The sequence below is a fragment of the Physeter macrocephalus genome, chromosome 4, assembly GCF_002837175.3.
Source record: "Physeter macrocephalus isolate SW-GA chromosome 4, ASM283717v5, whole genome shotgun sequence".
NCBI lineage: Eukaryota > Metazoa > Chordata > Mammalia > Artiodactyla > Physeteridae > Physeter > Physeter macrocephalus.
In genome coordinates, this window is record NC_041217.1 from 144,092,339 (window position 1) to 144,110,730 (window position 18,392).

The 18,392-nt window shown below is 47.8% G+C and overlaps 1 protein-coding gene across 1 annotated transcript in view; it reads left to right on the forward strand.

Annotated features, from left to right (window-relative positions):
- AGBL4 (AGBL carboxypeptidase 4) overlaps window positions 1-18,392 on the forward strand; it is an 807,237-nt gene that overhangs the window by 598,280 nt on the left and 190,565 nt on the right. The gene's annotated exons all lie outside the window — the stretch shown is intronic.

Sequence of the window (18,392 nt, forward strand, 5' to 3'; positions counted from 1 at the left end):
AAGCAGACCACATTTGATCTTCCTATTGATTAACACTTTCCTTTCTGTAATGCCTATGAAGTCAGCGTAGTATGTTGGAAATGGCAAGGGTTTGGGGCTTTGAGGAGTTTGGGTTCCAAACCTGGCTCCACTGCTTGCTTTGGGCTTAGCGTAACCTCTTGAGTTTCAATTTTCTGTTCCGTAAAAAGGAGATAGTATCTACTTTGCAGAGTTGCAACGTTGCAGAGTTTCTAGAAGTTACAGAGCACTATATATAAGTGCTCAATAGATGTTGGTAGTCATTATTTTCTTCATTTCTGGTTATTGGCTTTTAGGCGTTGGTTGGAAAACTTTGGCCTCTGGTTTCTCTAATGGTTTATCCACTAAACCATTAGATTACTGGTGGTCTATAAGCAAAAGCTCAGGGTCACTAGGGTGAGTAGTGGAGGTGGCTCCCTCTTTGAGGAATTTTATTTTAGTACATAAAATAATTCTTTGCAATCTGAAATATTATATGCTTGCTAATAGGATGTATAGGTATGAACTTCCTTTTATGGTATTTTCCCAGTTCTCCACAGACTAGCGGTATGATCTTGGACCAATCCCTTAACTTCCCAGAGTTCTTACCAGTACAATGAGGAAAATAATGCATACCTCACAGGCTGTGTGGATAATTAAATAATAATAACAACAATAACAGATACTTAATATGTGCCAGAACTTTTCTAAGTGTTTAACAAAAGTTAATTCATTAGGTAAGTAAAGTTTGTGACACTCAGTAGTGTTCAGTAAATTCTTGTTATTAAGATGTGTTCATTTTAATGGCAGGGGAGCAGCTTGGGCATGAGTGGTGTGAATGCATGAGAGGTTGGGAGAAAGTATACATGATCTGAACTCATCCCTTTTCCTTCCTAAGCATGGCGAAGATAACAAGCACCCAGAGGCTCCATTTCCCTACAAAGACTAATAAGATATGATACCTGCTTTATAGGTGCTTTTAGGTTGGAAGGGAAAATAGTCATCGAAATACCTGTTTAAAAAGGCTAAGACATGTGAAAGTGCTTTGCGTAATATATGACACATACATCAGGGACAGAACAGGTTGTGAAAGATTCTGGGATCTGATCTGATTGTGACTTTACCACTTCTGGGAAGGTCACTTGACCGTTCTGGAGCTCGTTTCTTCTAAAGTGGAGACAGTGATCCCTAAGTCAGGATTATTGTGGAGAGTAATCCAGGTAATATCTGGGAGAAGAGCTCCATAAGTCTCAAAGAGCCATGCGGATGTTAGCTGTCCTTAGCTTGCAAGGCAGAATGAAATCAAAAGTAGATGTGACAAGGAAGGACATAAGAGCTGTTTCTGATGGGGAATCGGGGCAGGGGAGGGGGCAGGTGTTTTTACACCCTAGTTAGACTGAGACTTTTTGAGCACCTATTGTGTACCTGGTGCCCTGTGACTGTTATGTGAGGGCAGGGCCACCATTCTTACACCCATACAAATGTGGAAATGGGCTCAGAAAAAGTTAAGTAACTTCTTGGCCAAGGTCCCAGAGTTGTCAGCAGTGGAGCTGGGTCAGAATCCAGGTCTGTGCAAAATCTGTCCTTTTACCTCTTCCCTCGAAAACTGAGTGGAATATTATGGTCTGGTCTGAGAATCTAGCCGTGTAATCTCAGGGCATATTTAGGAGAGTCCCAACTTAAGTAATCAATCAGTGAAAATCAGTGTCATTAATTCAAGCCATTTGAAAGGACGGGGAATAATAGTACCATTTATGAGGATCCACAGTTTTATTACATTCAAATACATACACAAAACTGAAGTTCATTTTGTGTAGTCGGGAGTTTCCCAAACTTGTTTTTATTTTCTAGCTGAGGAAAGTGTGTCGTTAGTGACTGTTATATGCCCCTGGGTTTCTTAGATGCATTTCTAAATTATGACTTTTTTGGTAATTATAAAGAAATGAAAACCACTTTATAGAAAGTTTTGGAAAAATAAGGGAAATATTCCAAATTGCACAGCTGCAAGCGTTGGGATGTATCTCTTCTAGTCCTTCATTTAAGAGCGTAAATGTGTATTTTACATACCTGTGGTCATAGCATATGATCAGGTTTGCATCCTTCCCTTTCTTTTTAACATAGTGCCCTGTTGCTCCATGAAATCTATAGCCATCAGTTCGAACATCCCCCCAGTGAACGGACATGAAGCTACAGTTGGGTAAAACCACCTGGTCGGCTGTGGGGCTAACCCACAGGGCTGCCAGTTCACGGAAGCTCTCTCTGCACACTTGGGTCCAGCACGTAATTAAAGTGACCCAGGGAGAGTGGATAAATGGCCGCCAGTGTTACAGGTGGTTTTCCTCTCTCCTTACCCCACGCCCACTCGGTCCTCACCTGTGTGTGCGCCTATCCTGTCTCTGACCTGCTCTGACCTCCTTCGCTGTGACCTTGGCCTTCAAACCTGCCTTTGGCCCTCCAGACAGCCTGTGCTCATCCTACAGCGCGCAGTGCTTGTGAGCTTTTCCCTGTGTGCTCTGACTAGGTCCACTCCCGACCTTCCAGCTCCCCTCGGTCACCTCAGCCCCTACCCTGCCACCCAGCCGGCCCATTGCCCTTCCTTGAATTTTTAGGTCGTTTATAAATTAAATATCTATGAAGATTTTTGTGTGCACAGTTTTCTTCCCCCTTTATATTTTCTATCAGTTTCTTAGGTTCGTTTTACCTGGGTCAGAATGAGTACCACTTTTATCATTCTTGATACATATAATGGGCGTGACCGTGTTTTAATTATTTTGCCAACCTAACAGGTGAAAATTGTTACCTCATTATATTTTCTTCGATTACTTCTGAGACTGCACATCTCTCCAGAGTTTGGTTTCTTGTTTACACAAAATAAAAGCTTAACCTGTAAGCATTTCCAGCAGAATTCATTTCATTTTCTTTATAGAGTTTTCTCTGGACCAATGTGTTTACCTTGGGCATATTTTTACTTTTACATCTGCAAACAGACATACCAACAGGTCTTTTCATCACTTCTGTTGAAGAGATTAATCAGTTTCTGCCACACAACTTCATAGGCTCATGGAACCTAAGGGTCAAAAGTGAACTTTGAGGTCCTCCACTCAGATCTCCTCTCCACTGAAAGCAAATGCCTTTCCAGACCATGCTGGAATTCTTCCATGCATGGAGAATTCACCTTCCTACCCAAGAGTCCATCCAATTATTGTCGTCACTGAGAAGTTCTTCTGCTGAGCTAAAAATCTACTTCCTGGAGACTTCTGAGGTCACTCAAATTCTCTCCTCTGAAGTCATGCAAAGTGCTTCTGCTTATAGCCCTTTGCAGAGTTGAAGGTGGCAATCATGTCTCTTCACAGACTAATAAATAGCTCAAATTCTGTTCTGCCATGTCTCACATGGGAGAGGCAGTGCAGGAAAGAGTGAGGACTCTGGATTTAGACAGCCCTGTGTTCAAATCTTGACTGCCACTTACCAGTATGTGACCTTGAAGAAGTTCTCAATCTCTCTTGGCTTTAGTTTTCTCATTTTAAAAGTGGGAATATAATACCTGTCTCACAGGGTTGTATATAGAGCTATACAAGATAATGTGAGTAAAGCACCTAGGCATTCAACATCTCTTAGTTCCCTAATCCTAAGAACTCTGACCATGCTGGTTGCTGTTTTACGGATGCGCCACTAGAAGGTAGGGTTCAGGACTGGACGCTGCTCTAGGAAGGGTCTGACCAGTACTAACTAGAGCAGGTTGTCATCTCTTGCTCCTGGATGGCATATCTCTATTCGAGTGCCCTACACTTGAATTAGCATCTTTAGCGGTAGAACTGTCTCACGTTGAGCTTATGGTCACCAAATACTGCCCTGCTCCCTCTTTTGGCTAACACAATACTTATCCCTTTAGTTCACTGTGTCGTAAGAGAACGATCATAGATTTTGATGACAGAGGAACTCACACCAAATTCAAATCCTGACTTCATTATTTATTAGACTAGAGGAAATTGGGCAAGTTTCTAAATCTTCTAGCCCCAGTCACCTTGTCCGTTATGCAGTTGTTAATGTAACCACACTGACCTCCCGCGGTACCAGACCTACAGCCCTCACTATCCCAGTTGAGGGCCGCAGTAAATGTGGTTGTTTTTGTTCCCTTTTTCCTTCCCTTATTCACTTTAGCAGCTATTTATACCCCCCTCACCTCAGTTGTGTGTTCTTAAATGTATTTCTTAAACAAAATACCGGATTTTGCATGCATCCCGGTTCCATTTCATCTTATTGGTTTTGGCCCAACATTCCAGCTGGTTGAGATCTTCTTTTCCATTTGTGTTTAAAATACAAAACAAAATTTGAGGAAAGCCAAAGCCAAAAAAGAAATCGAGCCATAATCCCAAGAACCAAGCCCAACAACACATTCACTCCTGGGAGCCCCTCTGTCTGTCCAGGGCAGTACCTCTTTGTTCACTGCAGTTGGCCAGCCTCCCGTGATCCTGCCTTGTTCATTTAACATCATATGACAAACATTTCCCCCTCTGCTGCCTGGTTTGTATAGCTGCCATTTCAATGCCCTTCCTGACGCTGGGTCACGATTACCTTCTCATCTCCTCACTGTACATTTTATTGTCTCTAGTTTCTTGCTATTAGAGATAATGCTGTCATGATCATTTATAGTTGTTTGTTTGTTAAATTCCCAGGAGTGAGGTAATTAAAGGGCAAGAACATTTTTATAGTCTTTTCCATGTTGTTGTTATATCTATGTTTGTTATATTGCTCTCCAAAAGGTCAAGCCACGTCTCAAGGTAGGTGGACATGCACGTGCCGTTTCCGCACAACTTCACCAGTGTTTGGAATTTTTAAAGAAGTTTGGCAAATTAGCTTTCTCTACAAAAGTACTTTTTCAACTTCTTCCTATGTGAATTGTCGATTCATATGTTTGCATGTTTGAGATCCTTATGGAATTTTATTCTGTGTTATATTCTTCCTCCCAGTTTTATAGTATAGAAATATCTTTTGTATCTTCACCAAGTTATCAATAATAATGGTTAGGTCAGTGAAAAGAAAAGAACCGTGTGATCCTCCGCTAAAGACCCCACTTTTCTTTACCAATTACTTTCTCTGAGCTGGATTATTCTCGTAACTAGGACTCCTCCATCTAGATGTGATCAGGGAAGACCTCTAAGATGTAACACTTGAGCTTATGCTAGAAGGACGAGAATGGCCATGAGGAGATGATTTGTCTGTCGGTCCATCTTCCCCCCATTCATCTTCAACGAGTTGGAATATCTCTAGTCTGTGCCCTCCACTCCAACAGGCATTGCTGGTTGGGTCCAACAGGGAGTCACACCTCAAGGGTGGTTCGAAACCCTGTGCTCTATCCACCATTCCAGAATGCACTCTTTTGGCCATATCCAATCTGGTACCCTGGGCATGTTTCCATTTCAGTAGCTAACGGGGAGAGAGATTCAGTATGCTAACCTCACCAACATCTGTATCCAGAAGTTCCCCCATGAGTAGTTCTGGAATCATTCAGTCATTTCACAAATATGTGAATGTCTACTAGGTGTCATTCACTAGTCTAAATGCCTGAGACATATTAGTAAAGACTAATATTGGTGGGAATTTAAACTCTAGTGGGAGTGGAATGAGATGGGTAGGAAGATAAATGGTAAATGTAATAAATAAGAAAATTGTAGAAAGTGATAAGTGCCATGAAAAAAACGCAAAATTAGAGCAGGAAGGCAGACTGAGTGTGTGGCGGGGAGAAGTGGAGTGCCCCGGAAGCTGAGATCAGCATGGGGTAGCAAGCCCTGTCCAGGGCCCCTGCCACGGGTGTGGAGGTATCCAAGGAGTGTGAGAAGTATGGGACATTAAATCTGTCCTGTCTACCTGGAGCCTCACTTTTATTCCAAGATGTGCACTCATTCGTGCCTGGGTCGTTAACTAGAGAAAACCTATCTTCCCCCGTCTTGAAGGCTCAGCTCAAATATTTCCTCTAAGGAACTGTTTCCACCTCTTCCCAGAAGGACTCCCTCCCTTCTCTAGTTTTCCAAATCTCCTCCTTTCCCTCCCTGCCAGTCCCAACCTTCCCAGCATCTTAAGGCTCAGAGCATTGTGTTGTAATTTATATTTAGTTGTCTCTTTCCCTGAGGCAGTCAGCAAACTGAGAGCAGGGCTGTGTAAATTCATCTCTATACCCCTTTGCGGAGCCCCTACTGTGTGCTAGGTGCAGGAGATATAGATATGGACAATATTTGTTTAATTAACTAGTATTTATCGAGCACTTACTATGTTTTAGGCACTGTCATTATTTTATTTCTCACACAACACTGTGAAGCAGATACTATGACCATCCGTATTTCACAGATGAGGAAACGGACTTAAAGAGGTTGAGTAACCGGCCCAAGATGGCACCAGCATATGACCAAGAAGATCCGGGACTGGCGTGGAAGCCTGAGTGCCTCCAATGCCCGACGTCTTTACGACCATGCTTTGTGCTACCTTAGATCGCTCATGGACACAAACTGTTTCTTCTGTGTGGACCTTCCCAGCCACCTCTGCCCCATGACCTTCTCCTTCTCCTCCCTCCAGGGGGTCTTCAGTGCTCCCTCCCCCGTCTGGGTGGGGACGCCTCCCCCTGCTCTGTGGCACCCTCTCATGCCCTCTGCTGGCCTTGTCAGCCCATAGTGCCATTGTGTGTCCATCTTTCTCACTGTGAGCCCTCCAAGGCAGGGCCACTGTGTGTTCCTATCTGAGTCCCGGGCCCAGCACGGAGCCCAGTGCTGAAGAAATGCCCTAGAATCCTGGCCCCTGATGACCACAGGTGTGGGAAACCAGGGAGCAAAGCAGTTCTTCTGGCCTGGGGATTTAAGAACTTGAGGGATGAAGAAAGTCCCTCAGAGGGTGTCATGAGACCTTCCTGGTCTTGTTCCCCCAGGAGAGACTGTCACCAGGTCAAGAAAGGAGGAAAGGATTTGGCAGAGGTTAAATTTGAGGAATCTGACCTCACACTGCCTGGGTCTCACCCCGGGATCTACCAATTACCAGCCCTGCAACCTTGGGCAAGTTATTTAATTGGTTTGGGCTTCAGTTCCCTCCTCCGTAAAATGGAGGGGTCATTTCCTATGAGCATTAAGTTAATTTCTATAAAGTTCTTAGAACTGTACCTGACACATAGTGAGCACTGTGTAAATGTCTGCTGTCCTTGTGAACAAGGGGCAAGAGGTGGAAGAAGGTAGGTGTTTCAAGGAGTGGAGGTGACGTTGGTATTGGGCAGGAGCCTGGAGAGGTGGGTAGGAGCAGGGTCCTGGGGGGGGCCTTGGTCCCAGGCTGAGGTGCTGGGCTCTGAGGACCAAGGACAGCTGCTGAAGGATCATGCTGGCGGCAGAGTGGTGGCGGGTTTAGAGGTAGAGAGAAAAGTCAAGGAGGTTTTTGGAATAACCCAGGTGAGAGATGGTGAGGGTCAGGTGCCCACTCTCCTTCCTCCTTAAGTGTTGCCACTGCCAGGTGGGAACCAGGCTGTGAGCACCATCCTGCAGCCGTCCAGATGGGGAGTGCCCAAGACAGCTGGGTCTTCATGCAGCTCCCATGCCCTGAACTCACTCTGTGCAGGCCCTTGTGGGGACTCAGCCCGTGGAGGGGCAGCAGACCCAGATCAGGGAGTTGAAATGTGTCAGGAGAGTGGGGTGCAGATTGCAGGGCTGTACGTGTCTCTGTGCCAGGTCTTCCCTAAGCACTTCCTTGGTACCGTGGAAACAGTGTGGGTGTGAAATGAGGCTGCGGATTTGAACTTTCCTCCACAGCTTTTCAGTAGCATGACCTTGGCCAAGTTACTCAACTCTGGGTCCTCAGATTTATCAACTATGGAACACGAATAACAGTGTCAACATTTTAGGGCTGTTGCATAAAGTGCTGCGCACATGGCAGGCACATAGTAGGTGCTCATTAACAGGTACCGTCCTACCTCTCAGAGTGATAGGAGCCAGGAGGGCTGCGCACTCAGCCAGGAGCATCCCATTCGCCTGGGCTGAGGGGAGAGTCTGGTACTTCCTGTCTATGAGCCTCCGTGCCCTTGGTTATAATACATGCGTGACGGTCCCTGCTCCACCAGCCTCTGAAGCTGCCATGGCCTGGCAGCGTCATCATGGCCAGGGCAGGGCTTGGAAACCACGAAGCACTCCAGGTGTGGAGGTAGATCCCCGTAGCCCTCCCGCGCCCCCTGCCTCTCCCTCCTGGGAGGCAGCAGATCTCAGCCTGTGATACATCCTTTCCTGAAACGGGGTGAGGGGTGAGGGAAGCCCCTGGCCCTGAATGTGAAAAACGCAAGTCACTACTGAGAGGCTATCAGCGGGGGCAGCAGGGAGGCTGGTGTTCTTCTTCCCAATGGCTCTTTAAATTACTTTCATTTTGCTGACTTGTACACTTTCTGAGCTAAGGAGCTTTGGGAGATGGTTTTAGGCCATTTAAGCAGAAAGCCTCATTGGCTCCGGTCTCTTTGGGGGCAGGAAGAGATGTAACCCAGCCTGGTGCTGCCTTCCACAGGGCCCAGGAGTGCAGGTGGCCTCTGCAGGGTGGGGCTGCCCTTCAGGGAACCTGGTCCAAGACCAAAGACACCCTCCCCAGATTCCCAGTGTCAGCCAATGAAAGGCACAGATGGAGTAGAAACCCAGCCAGATTTGGAGGTAGCTCCCTGGGTTTCAAATTATGATTCTAAGGTGGCTTGTTTTCTTTCTTTCTCTTTCTCTTTCATTCTTTTCTTTTTTCTTTTGTTTTTAAAATTGAGCGTTTGACCTAGACTTCCTTTTTCAGAGTGAGAAGGGCAGCTGACAGGAGCCTGCTGGTGCCTCCCCGGTGCCCTTTCGTCTGCCCGGGATCAGGGATCTTTCCTTTAGCTTTCTTGAGCTCCTCCTGTATGTCAGGATCCACACTGAAGACTTCAGATATTTAATCATCACAACAAGAATATTTGGGAGTTGGTGTTACTGTCTTTATTTCTCCTGGTAAGGACACTGCAGGTCAGAAAGGTTAGAATTTTTGCACAGGGGCACACAGCTAATAAGTAAGAGGGTCAAGATTCAAATCCAGGTCCTTCTGAGACCAAGTCCACTGTTCTTTCATCACAACCTCAGTGCCTTCTAGTAATCAGCACTGACAGAGCCAGCAGGGTGCCAGACCCTGCACTGTGTGACAAAGAGGAGTGTCCCTCCTCCCCGGTTGGAGTCTAGCCGTGTTCAAGGTTCACCTACACGTGCAAGGTTTCCTTGTAAAGCAACACAGGATGATGGAAGGTGTGGAAGCAAATGTCCAACAACAGGATAGTTATACACATTGCATGCATGTGCATACACACACACACACACACACACACACACACACACACACACCACACACACGTATGTTGACTTTCTTCGTAGAGTGAAATACCATACAGCACAAAATGAACCAGATCTCCATATATCACATAAATAAATCTCAAAAGCATAATGTGCAGTCCAAAAAGCAAGTGGTGGAATGAAACTTAGAGTTTGAGACTATGTACATAAAATCCTAAAACATGCAAAAGGATACTATAGGGTTTTCATAGACAGATGGATGTGCAGTCTGAAAACTTGGGCAGGAAGGATACAGCCCAGCTTATCTGGGTTGGGGGATGGGGAAGAGTGCAAAAGAGGCTTCTGTAATGTTTTAACTATTTAAAACAAACAAACAAACAAGACATCCAAAGAAAAAAGCAGAAAGCAAAAAGGTTCCATACGTTTCGCCTGGGAGGGTAACGGGAGTGGGGTTCGCGACACACACCTCCGCTTCCGTGTACCTGGAGGGCAGAGCTGGCCTGAAGCTCAGAGTTCTGTGGGGATTGGCATTAACTGTCCCCTCACAGGCTCTTGGGAGGATTAAACAAGGGATCAGTCGAAGCATTTTCAACTGTAAAATGTTGTAGGAATGTAAACTGATGCCACACACCTCTGTGCTCTCTTCCTGTCTGTCTTCCTGAGTAGATTGTGACTTGCTGGGTTCTGATTCATCTCTTGACCCCAGCCTAAGCTCAGGGAGCACTGCAGGGCACGGGCCAGGACTCTGGGTCTAACAAGCCTTGCCCGCAGTGCCTTCTCCCTGTCCCACAGGCCGTCTGTTCTTGCAAGGACTGTCTGGGACGAGGGGGGACAGCTCATCCCTGGTGTCCACCCCGCGTGGACACATAAAATTGATCGCTCGGAGCAGTGTCAGGCACTGAAAGAGAGAAAGCTTGAGAAGAAACCTGTCTTGAGTCCTGTGGGTGAAGGGTGAAGGGTGAAGGGTGAAGGATGCAGTAGTAAGAGCCCTGCCCTCCCAGGCTCTCACCTCTGGTCCCAGGCAAGCACCCTCTCACCAGCATGGACGGGTTGGGAGCAAAGGCCGTGTAAGTGACCCAGTTAGGTGAACGACCTCCCTGAACTGCATCCCCACAAAACCCTTACTTGATGCTTCCATGGCCCTATGATATGGTTGTCACCACTCCCACCAGGAAGATGAGGATGATGACTGAGGCTGGAGTGGTAATCATGGGTAGAGTCCGATTTCAAATCCCAGTCTGGTAAATCCCCAAACCTGTGCTCTTCTCCAAGGACCTATAGGTGTCTCCACGGTCTGAAGGCAGAGCTGTGCCCAGAGAATCCACATATGGCGACAGGATGCAAACCCCGCCCCCTCCCGTAATTCAGTCCGCTGGTGGCTGAGGCAGGGACTGGAGTGAGATAATCACGTTTCAGAGCCGACCAGAGTGGCTGCCACTCAGAGGTCCCTTTGTATTTTGAAGCTGCCGTCTCTAATTAGACTTTGCCTTAATTGCAAGATTTCCATACGCCCGTGACTGCGTGCACTCTGTCTGGGGATAAACACGTCCATCAGGTGTGAAGCAAATTGTGGCAGTTGCCTTGGCCCCATCATCCCGTTCGCTTGCTCCACGGCAGTTCCTCTGGGGACGTAGCTCAACCTTCCCCTGTGAAGGTGCTCCGGGGCCCACATTTTAATCAAACGCGTACCTGCCTCTAGGAAGAAGAGTAGGGGCACGACTGAAAAGTGATTACATTTAATAACCAAAGGACCAGAAAGAGTCTGCTTTGCAATGCATAATTTCACCAGATATTTATTTGTTTCATCATGTGGCCACGTTCTACATGCTGTATGGGGACATTTTATTAAAAATGCCATTTATTTTACCTGCAGCAATAAGGGACATGCACACCTTCTTTTTTTCCTTCCCACTGTGTTAAAAGGCATTTGTGGTTATTAAATTACTCTTGATTAGAGGAATGCCTGTCTCCAAATTTACTCTGAAGCATTTCAATAAAATGGTCTCAAATGTTTATTCACTCATCAAATACTCACCAAAGCCATTGGGGCCAGGTGCTGTGCTAGCACGGGGATTATGAGGTGGGGCAGCAGTGTCTCTCTGCCTCCCAGGAGCTCCTGGGACATGGGACAGGGGAGTGACAGATGCATCCCAAGTCCTGGCACAGGGCCTGGCCCCTGGGGGCTACTCAAGCAGTTTTTGTTCAAGAAATGAATGAATGAATGAATGAGGGGAAGGGGAGAGAGAAAACTCGAGCACCTCAGTGTTACAGAGCTGGGCCTGAAGCCGTGTGAGGTACTGTAGGAGCATAAAACAAGGGCTGGTTGATTGTCCTTGCACGTCCTAGAGGAGGTCACTGCTGAGCTGACTCTCAGGTGAGAGCTGGGCCCCGGGAGTGGCCTAAGGCGTTACATGCAGACAGGATTGGGGAGGTAAGGTCTGCAGTCCTGGACCCGTCTCCCTGCAGACGTCCACATGGCTGCCCCCACTCCCTTCAGATCTTTGCTCCATCTCCCTCATCAGAAGTGCTCTCCTCGACCACCGTCTGGAAGAGCTAGCACATCGTGCCCCACCCCAGGGCACTCTCACATCTTCTTCTGCTGCTTTTTCTCCCACACTGATGTATGTGTTTGAATATTGTCCCAAGGTGAGGCGTCACAAGAGCAATGACTAGAAGAGTGCCTAACATATAATAGGGGCTCAAAGCTGGATAAATAGATGGGGGGTAAATGAATGAGGGACTGAAAAAGCTTAGTAGTTTCTCAGCACCTTAAGAGGTCCAGCTTGGGGTCTGAAGTGCAGGGTCTGAGCGGGGCCTGCTGAGAGACAAGGCTATGGGGTGATGGGGCGCCAGGGCCCCGGGCCCGCAGGCCTGACATGCCTGTTTAATGAGCTGGACTTTGCTTTCAGGCGGCAACAGGGAGTCACTGAAGGGTGTTGAGCCTGGGAGTGACGTGGTTAGACTGGTGTTTCAGAAGGACCACTCTGGTGGAATTGTAGGTGGTGAACGGGAGTGGGCGAGGCCGAATTTGGGAAAAGAGTGAGGAGGCTGGTCGGATGGTCCATGCAAGAAATATGGGGACCAGAGCAAAGCAGTGGTTCTGGGAATGAAGGAGTGGGCAGGGAAGGTCAGAATGGAAATATATATTTGGGGTCAAGCCACCGTGATCTGTTGATCGGAGGGGAGGGGGAGATGAGGAAGACTGGGTGATGACTCCCCTGTTTCTGGCTTGGGTGAGCAGGTGGGCAGTGACGTCCTCCACTGGGAGGGGACTGGGGATTCGTCTTCCCTGGGGCGCTGTGATGGGGCCATGGAGAAATACTTGTTCCGATAGGAATCCATGGCTGAACATGAATCACATTGTTGAAAAGGACCGTCCAAATGTGGGTCTCATGTATTGGAGCCCTTGTTGAGCCCTAGAAATGCAGTTGGCAGGATTGTCTTTTGGTGAAGTGATGGGGCCACCGAGAATCTGCCTGTTTCTACCAAATGCTCATGCCAAGGTGTCCAGCCTTCATGCCCCATTCCCTTAAAGATCGCCATGGAGTAAAGAATGAGCATAGGATTTTAGTTCAGATAAATAGACATGAGTCTCACCTCCATGGTGAACAAGGCTTGGGTGGGGGCATTTGTTCTCCCTAAGCCTCAGTTTCATCAACTGTAAAATGGGCGTAATGCTGCTGTCTATCTTGCAGTGTTATAGTGATGATCTAGTTGCGGAAGGGATGCAAGCAAGCTCAGTAAACTGAGAAGGGCCATTCAGTTGGAAGAACCCAGCGAATGCCCCAGAGGGGAGGGCGGGTGGCAGGCAGGCCCAGGCCCAGGACTAAGTGCTGTTGGCAGAGGCAGAGGTGAGAGCAGCTCTGCACCCAGCCTGTGCCACAGGGTCTTCCTCAGAACCTTGAAATTGGTCCCTCCAGCCAGGCTCTGCGGGACCCCTCCAGAGAGGGCTCAGCTTCTCTACCCACAGAGGGTGCTTGGGGCTCATTCCCTGAAAAGCTTTGCCCCCAGGGAAGCTCCCCGTTTCCCTCATCTTGTGACCCACGAGCCTCTCCTCTCCAGGCACCCTGAGCTGCTCCGTGCTTCCCCTGTCCTGCCCTCCACCCCACTCCACTCCCACCCCTCTCCAGCACGAGCAAGCTTCCCCACCATCCCGGCGGCTTTGCAGAACACTCCTCCGCGGCCCTCCTGGCTGACGCCTGGCTATGCCCTGAGGACGGCACTACCCCTTGCACTCTTCCCATCTGTCTCTTCTGGGTCGGCTCCTGGGTCACTTCTCACCTCAGGTGACGTCTCTTCCAGGAAACTCACCGACTGCCAGGTCCATCTAAGTGCGCCTTCCCTGGGTTACCATCTATCGGGGCCCTGCTCACATTTGGTGAATTCTATTTGTTTCCATGTCTGTCCCGTCCACCAGACCAAGGCCTTCTCAAGGACAGCGACTGTGTCTTCTTACCACGTGGCCTGTGCCCTGCACAGCGTGGCACAGCAGAATGTGAGCGTCTGCCAAGAGTGCCAACAACCCTGTCTGCTGGAGACGGGGTGCTCACTGCTGTTCCTCCAGAATAAGGGGACACGGCACCCTGACGGTGGCCAGTGTGTCTTTGGTGGGCCCTGGGGGCGGCAGGCCGGGCTGCAGGAAAGACTGCCCCCCAGGGTTTCCTGGGCAGCGCTGTCTCTCTCATGCGCGCTCCTCTTTTAACCCCATTCACGGGGGCCACAGCCGCGTAATTAGATTGAGCCGACACTGACAAGGTCAATTTGACAATTTCATTAATCTTTTATTAAACACGGGCCCTGAGCTCCAGCCAGGCTCGTCTGCATGCCTCCCCGGAACGTGCCTGGCATATTCTCGTCTCGTACTCCTCCTCCAGGCTGGATGTGGACAGGGATGCCAACGGCCGCGAGGGGCGTTCTGGGGGCAGATCTGACGCTGGGCAGGGCCCTAACCGCTCTGACCAGTGGCCACGGGAGGTGCAGTCGGTGCCTGTTAAGCGCTGTGCTGGGCACGCTCAGTGCTCTGCATTACTATTACTCTTGCTGCTGCTACAACCTGAAGGGTGGAGCTTCAGACCTCATTTTGCTAAGGAGGAAACTGAGTCCCAGAGAAGGCGAGGTTGTGCCCATGGACACAAAAAGCGGCAAAGAGTGGGAGTGGAAATGTTAGGAAAGGACCGGGTCCTGAGAGCCCCTGTGCCTCCCAGGGCAGTTTTGAGGACTGGAGGCAACGGTGGATATGATGTGACCCGCCCAGGGCCTGGCACGCAGCGCACACTCAACACAGATTTGTCAAGTGAAAGGAGGAAGGACTGCGTATGGGGAGCGTGTGTGAGCTGAAGGCTACTAGAATCTCAGCGAAGGGGGAGGTCACCTCCCTGGGGCAGAAGGGAGTTTTGCAGCGGACTGAGCGCTTAGGATTCAGAGAAGCAGGAGGCAGAAGAGGCTCACAGATGAGGGAGGAGCGTAGACAGAGGCCGGGGTGAGTGTGATGCGGAGACAGAGGTGGTCCAGGAAGATGAGGCTGGAGAGGAAGGCGGGGGCCACATCCCAGGGCCTGGGGCGCCATGGAAAGGGTTCCAGCCAGGAGTCACGTCATCCAACCCGGGCTTTAGAAACCTCACTCTGGCTTCAGTGTGGAACGTTGGAGGAGGATGGACTAGAGACAGAGAGGTCTTTCGGAGGCTGCTCAGGAATCCAGGCAAGAGGAAACAGAAGCTGTGGGGATGAGGGGGGCAGAGAGGGGCCGGAAAGGGATGCCAGATACAGGGCCGTGTGACTTCCGGTGAAGGCACTGCTTGCTTTGGGGCCGGGGGAGCTGGGGAGCACATTCTAGGAGGTCAACACTGGGAGTACCTGTCCCTGGGCTGAGGCGGTGCAGCACTTGCTTGGAGAACCCATCTCTCTGCTTCTGAGCCTGTTAATTAGTGGGGACAGACAGGGTGTCAAATGAGGCCTTCTTGGCACCACGATGCCTGGTACTTATCTCCATGACTGTAAGCTGACAGGTTCCCTTAAATAGCAAAGGTTAATGAGTTTCATGGTAAGACCAGGGATGCTGGCGCCCACAAACTCACACACAGGAACTGACAATGTCCCCAGAGGCACAAGAGGCCATCAGAGTGCTCGGCCGGTTTGCTGTGATGTCACTCAAGGCCTGAACCAGTCTCATCTCCAACATGCAGCCTTTTCTGGAATCTCTGAACATCAAGGCTCTTCTCCTTGGCTGATCTCTGCTCACCCACAAGTCCCCCCAGGAGTGCGGCCCCAGCCTTGGCCATCCTCCAGTCAACAGACTCTGTGGATGCCGTCTATGGGCCAGGCCCGTGCTGGGACCCGGGACCTAGAGGGGTTCACCCACAGTCGGGCCCTGGAGGACCTCCAGTCAAGGGTGAGCAGTGGGGGCAGACAGACAAACAAGGACAGAGAGTGCCAGGAGTGGAGTGTCCCAAAGAGGAGAGATGGAAGAATCTGTGTGAGAGATTGTTCATCAGGGAAGCCTTCCCAGAGGCGGTGATGTTTGTGCTGGATTTTAAAGGATGCACAGGTTCTCCATAGGTAGACCAAGGGGGTGGTGAATTTTGGACATCTCTTGAAGAACTGCCTTGTGTCCTAATATTGGTCTGATATCTGGTTATAAGATCCCGAAGGGGGTGGGAGAACCCAGCCCTAGTCCTTTTTGGATCTTCCCAGGGCAGGGCCTGGAAGGTACAAAAGCCTGTTAAATGGGAAGGCTCCTGGGCTCCCTGCCCCCAAGATGAAAGAGTGGAGGGAAAGAAGGAAGCAGGGGATGGAGAGAGAATGAATGGCAGTTCCCCAGGAGGAACCCTTAAACCCCATCTGACCAGGGTCTTCCCTGCTGGGAAACCCTCCACAGCTCCCTGCCACCCCAGGATGAAACCCAACCTCTTCGCTCAATCAAAACCCTTTGTATCTGGTCTCTGATGGCTCACCGGCCAGCTTTCTCCCTCATGCTCACCTCCCTCCTCCAAATGCAAGGCCCCACACCTTCACGTTGGCCCCAGACAGTTCCCACCTTCAGGCCTTTGTCTACCTGCTTCCTCTGCCTGAAAGTCTGTTTTATACTGTGCATATATTCTCCATGTCCTTGTCCACTGCAGTAAGAAGTCTTCCCCAGGAGAACTTCAGTGCCCAGAGCCTTGTGCGGCCCCTGCTATTCCTCTCCTCCCACCAACACAGGGAAGTGCTTTTCATCAAGGTTGCATCTGCTGCTTACCTGATTACTTGGGGCTGTATACTGAATGAGTAAAGGAGCAGCCTTTACTGTCAGATCGCCAGTGTGGAGACTTCAATCCTGGCTTCACTACCTATGAGCTGTGTGACCTGGGGAGAGTTATTTAACCTCTCCATTCTCTGGTTTCTCACATGTAAGATGGAATAACAATAGGACCCATTTAATGAGGTTGTTACAAGGATTAAATTAGTTAATTGTGCAAGGCTCTGAGAAGACTGCCAGGAAGATAACAAGCGCTCATTATAAGTTAGCCATTGCTATTGATTTTTATTATTATTGTTTTTTTAAATTGAAGTATAGTTGATTGACAATGATTCAGGTGTACAACAAAGTGATTCAGTTATTACATATATATATAATATATATATATATATTCTTTTTCAGATACTTTTCCATTATAGGTTATTATAAGATATTGAATATAGTTCCCAGTGCTATACAGGAGGTCCTTGCTGTTTATCTATTTTATATGCAGTAGTGTGTAACTGTTAATTCCAACCTCCTAATTTATCCCTCCCCCTCCCATTCTATTGATTTTTTATTTCAAAAGTAATAAAGTACAATACAAAAAAATAGGGGGAAAATAGCCCAGAGTTAAAAAGAAATACCAAAAAATGAAGAGGAAATAGGCAGTCTACCTGGAAAAGAATTCAGAGTAATGATAGTAAAGATGATCCAAAATCTTGGAAATAGAATGGAGAAAATACAAGAAACGTTTAACAGGGACCTAGAAGAAATAAGAGCAAACAAACAATGATGAACAACACAATAAATGAAATTAAAATTTCTCTAGAAGTAATCAAGAGCAGAATAACTGAGGCAGAAGAACTGATAAGTGACCTGGAAGATAAAATAGTGGAAATGAGAAAGGTTTAACAATGACCTAGAAGAACTAAACAGCAAATGAACAATGACGAACACCACAATAAATGAAATTAAAAATTCTCTAGAAGGAATCAATAGCAGAGTAACTGAGGCAGAAGAACGGATAAGTGACCTGGAAGATAAAATAATGCAAATAACTACCACAGATCAGGATAAAGAAAAAAGAATGAAAAGAATTGCGGACAGTCTCACAGAATTCTGGGACAGCATTAAACACACCAACATTCGAATTATAGGGGTCCCAAAAGAAGAAGAGAAAAAGAAAGGGACTGAGAAAATATTTGAAGAGATTATAGTTGAAAACTTCCCTAATATGGGAAAGGAAATAGTCAACCAAGTCCAGGAAGCACAGAGAATCCCATACAGGATAAATCCAAGGAGAAACACGCCAAGACATATATTAATCACAATATCGAAACTTAAATACAAAGAAAAAATATTAAAAGCAGCAAGGGGAAAGCAACAAATAACATAAAAAGGAATCCCCATAAGGTTAACAGCTGATCTTTCAGCAGAAACTCTGTAAGCCACAGGGGTGTGGCAGGACATATTTAAAGTGATGAAAGGGAAAAATCTACAACAAAGATTACTCTACCCAGCAAGGATCTCATTCAGATTCAACAGAGAAATTAAAAACCTTACAGACAAGCAAAAGCTAAGAGAATTCAGCATCACCAAACCAGCTTTACAACAAATGCTATAGGATCTTCTCTAGGCAGGAAACACAAGAGAAGGAAAAGACCTACAATAACAAACCCAAAACAATTAAGAAAATGGTAATAGGAGCATAAATATTGATAATTACCTTAAATGTAAATGGATTAAATGCTCCAACCAAAAGACATAGGCTGGTTGAATGGATACAAAAACAAGACCCATATATATGCTGTCTACAAGAGACCCACTTCAGACCTAGGGACACATACAGACTGAAAGTGAGGGGATGG